A 2,981-nucleotide genomic window follows, 5' to 3' on the forward strand; every position below is an offset into this window, starting at 1 on the left:
GTTAACGTGTTAGTGGCAGCATGGCGCTCTCTTGTTTAAATAGGTTATATATCAAATTAATGTTACCCCTTGCTTATTTCAATAACTTATTAGAATGTTTAAACTTATGTTCACCCTCCTTCGAATTATGATAGAAACAATGTATTCGCATTTAAACCTTTTCAGCCTCGATTTTGATGTTAGCCTTGTTGATCATTCAAATGCTAATAAACAAGTGCATGATCTACAGCTTTAACTAAAACTCCGGTTTTGTTCCGAACTTTCGTCATTGGTGAATATAAAGTTATTAATGACTTCGACCTTTTTCTCCGTGCAGATTTATGACGTTACCGCTAAGTACTAGGCGATCGACTCACATTATCAAGAGTGTTAGTAATCAAAATGAAAAGTACAGATATGAGCAAGCCACTTGTGTACAAACACTTCCACGAAAAGGTTCAGCAATAGTAGCAAATTCAACTAAATCCGGGAAGGAAACCCGCATATTGACGGACGGTGCGTATATATATATATATATATAAGTATGTTTAAATAGTCGGAGTAAAGTAAACGTACCAAAGGAGTGAAGTATCCAAATAAACGTTGTTTTTGCTGCCGGCGTTATAATTATCATTGAAGGTATACCAATTTTATATTTACATAATTATGTGATTAAATATATTTAAAAACGTTAACCTTAGGAATTTTTTTTGTTATTTTAGTTTTGTGATAATCAATTTGATAATATGATATATAGGGGATATTATGATGGACGCATTTCTGGTGACCTGTCTCACGTCGAGTTCGGTGGTGTGTAAACACGCATCTGTCGAGACCGAGACGTGATACAGGTCACCAGAAAAGCGTTTTTTCGTAATGTTCCATTTATTATATACTTGCCTATTTAATTATTCCTTTTTAATTTTCGGTTTCAAATTGATTTAAATTGATCGCCATCTGTGTGAATTCGAATGCGCGTATGAATTCGAATGTGTTACGTAGTTTTGTGTAATGAAGTCAAGGAATGTTACTACAGCGAAACGAAGTCAGAAGATACAGAATTCACTTTATTGAGCAAAATAAGAACAAAATAGTTTGTGTTTTAGCACAATTTACAAATTACTATTACGAAAATAATTATTAAATGTCACAGCACAAAAAAAAACGGTACTTATTTTACGAGTATAGACTAATCGTCATTTCCTGTAAACGTAACGCGGCCATTTTAACAAAGTAAATATTCGTGGGTGTTTTTGACGATCATAATATGCAAAATTTAGGGAAGTTCGTGAGTCAATCGCTTTTTCTATCGATGACGCGAATTCGCCTTCTTCTTAGTATTGGCGAGCTGCTCATATTCATAATAATAAACATGGATAATGCAACAATTTATGAACTTCGAAATGGCAAACAACTAGTTCATTATAATAGCTGTCTAGATAGATTAGAAGTGTTCTCTGCTTCATGTTTATCTTCATGGTTCTGTGAGGAACATGAAAACTATGTTCCTGAATATTTACATGCTTTTGGAGCGTGAGTAAAGTTAGATAATTTGATGTATTTAAAAGTTGACAGTTTTTTATACCAGTTTTTTTTGGTCACGCTTTTTGAGCAACGCGAAAGTAGTTCCGAGATTACACACGGTACTCGCATGATACGGAATCAGAAAACGACAGTATCATGATACGGATTTTTAATACGGCGTGCCGTATTTTCACTGTTGGATATGGAAAAGGAATTTGATAGGCATACATGATAAAATTATAAAGATATCAGTAGATGTTTTGTCATTATTACAGATGTCGGCGTACGGACGGGGACTGGCACTTCTGTTTGTCGTTGTGACGTTTGTGTCGTCTGCGGCACACTCAAGCGCGCGCTGCCGTGCTGCATGTGGAAATACGTTCAACTCTCGTTCACGACGCACGTGCCAGGAATGCGCCAACGATCCGCCCATAGACTACGAAATGTGCAGTCATGCCTGTGGAAACACATTCTCGACGTACTTTCGTCAAATATGCGATAAATGCGTTACTCAGGTCGATTTAACTGATGAAATGTGCATTAAGGCTTGTGGAAATACATTTTCGTCCCAATTCAGGAGCATATGCGACCGATGCGTTAGCACGCCGCCGCTGACGGACACGATGTGCATTAAAGCATGCGGGAATACATTCAGCAGTCAATACCGGTCTATATGCGAACAGTGTGCCCAAAATCCACCAAGAACGGACAAAATGTGCATCAAGGCTTGTGGAAATACGTTCTCTAGTTATTACAGAAGGATATGCAACAGCGTGTGCTGATCTCTTTCCTTTGTAAAACGACCATAGAACGAACTATTAGGATTACAACTGCATAATTATGGCCGAAGATATATATTGTGTATTTACATAGTTACATTCTGTGAATATATTATGATAGGCTAGGACAAACATAAAACTAGTTTGTTCTTGCCCCCTGTGGTCGAGACCGAAATAATGGAATATTTGCACGATTTACACAACCTATTGATTATATTCCAGACAAAATATTAACAGTTATCCGCTTGTATAATTTGCCAATCTTCAAATATTACAGTAAAATTTAAGTTGCTGCTGTTGTTGTTGTTGTTTGTTTTTACCCGATCACATGTTGTGATATGTTATAGCCTATAGGCGAGTATAATTTGTTCACGCCATGTATCTCTTCTCGTTTGAAAGGGTATTGTTGACCAAAGAAAGGCTTTTTATTTAGATCGCAACCGTGTTTTGATTATTTTTTTAAAAAACATCAATGACATAGTACTTGTATTTATCATTAAAACAAAGGTGTGCAAAGGTGCGAAAATTATCCCTGAAGATCAAACATAGCTTGTGTTGTCTTTAGTCGAAAACAGAAGGGCCTTTCTACACTCATAGAGGTTAAAATCAAATTGCGTGAATATATTTAACATACTTTTGTTAAATATTGAATTTGCTTTATAAACATTATCATATATTTCACCAGACTCTTCTTATTAA

At 35.8% G+C, this 2,981-nt stretch overlaps 1 long non-coding RNA gene across 1 annotated transcript; it reads left to right on the plus strand.

Annotated features, from left to right (window-relative positions):
* The first annotated feature begins 477 nt into the window (after positions 1-477).
* On the plus strand, positions 478-2,574 carry LOC128228382 (uncharacterized). Its single transcript, XR_008259914.1, has 2 exons — positions 478-618; positions 1,779-2,574. It is a non-coding gene; the product is annotated as an uncharacterized LOC128228382 (long non-coding RNA).
* The last annotated feature ends 407 nt before the right edge of the window (positions 2,575-2,981 follow it).

The sequence above is a fragment of the Mya arenaria genome, chromosome 3 (genome assembly GCF_026914265.1).
Source record: "Mya arenaria isolate MELC-2E11 chromosome 3, ASM2691426v1".
NCBI classification, from domain to species: domain Eukaryota; kingdom Metazoa; phylum Mollusca; class Bivalvia; order Myida; family Myidae; genus Mya; species Mya arenaria.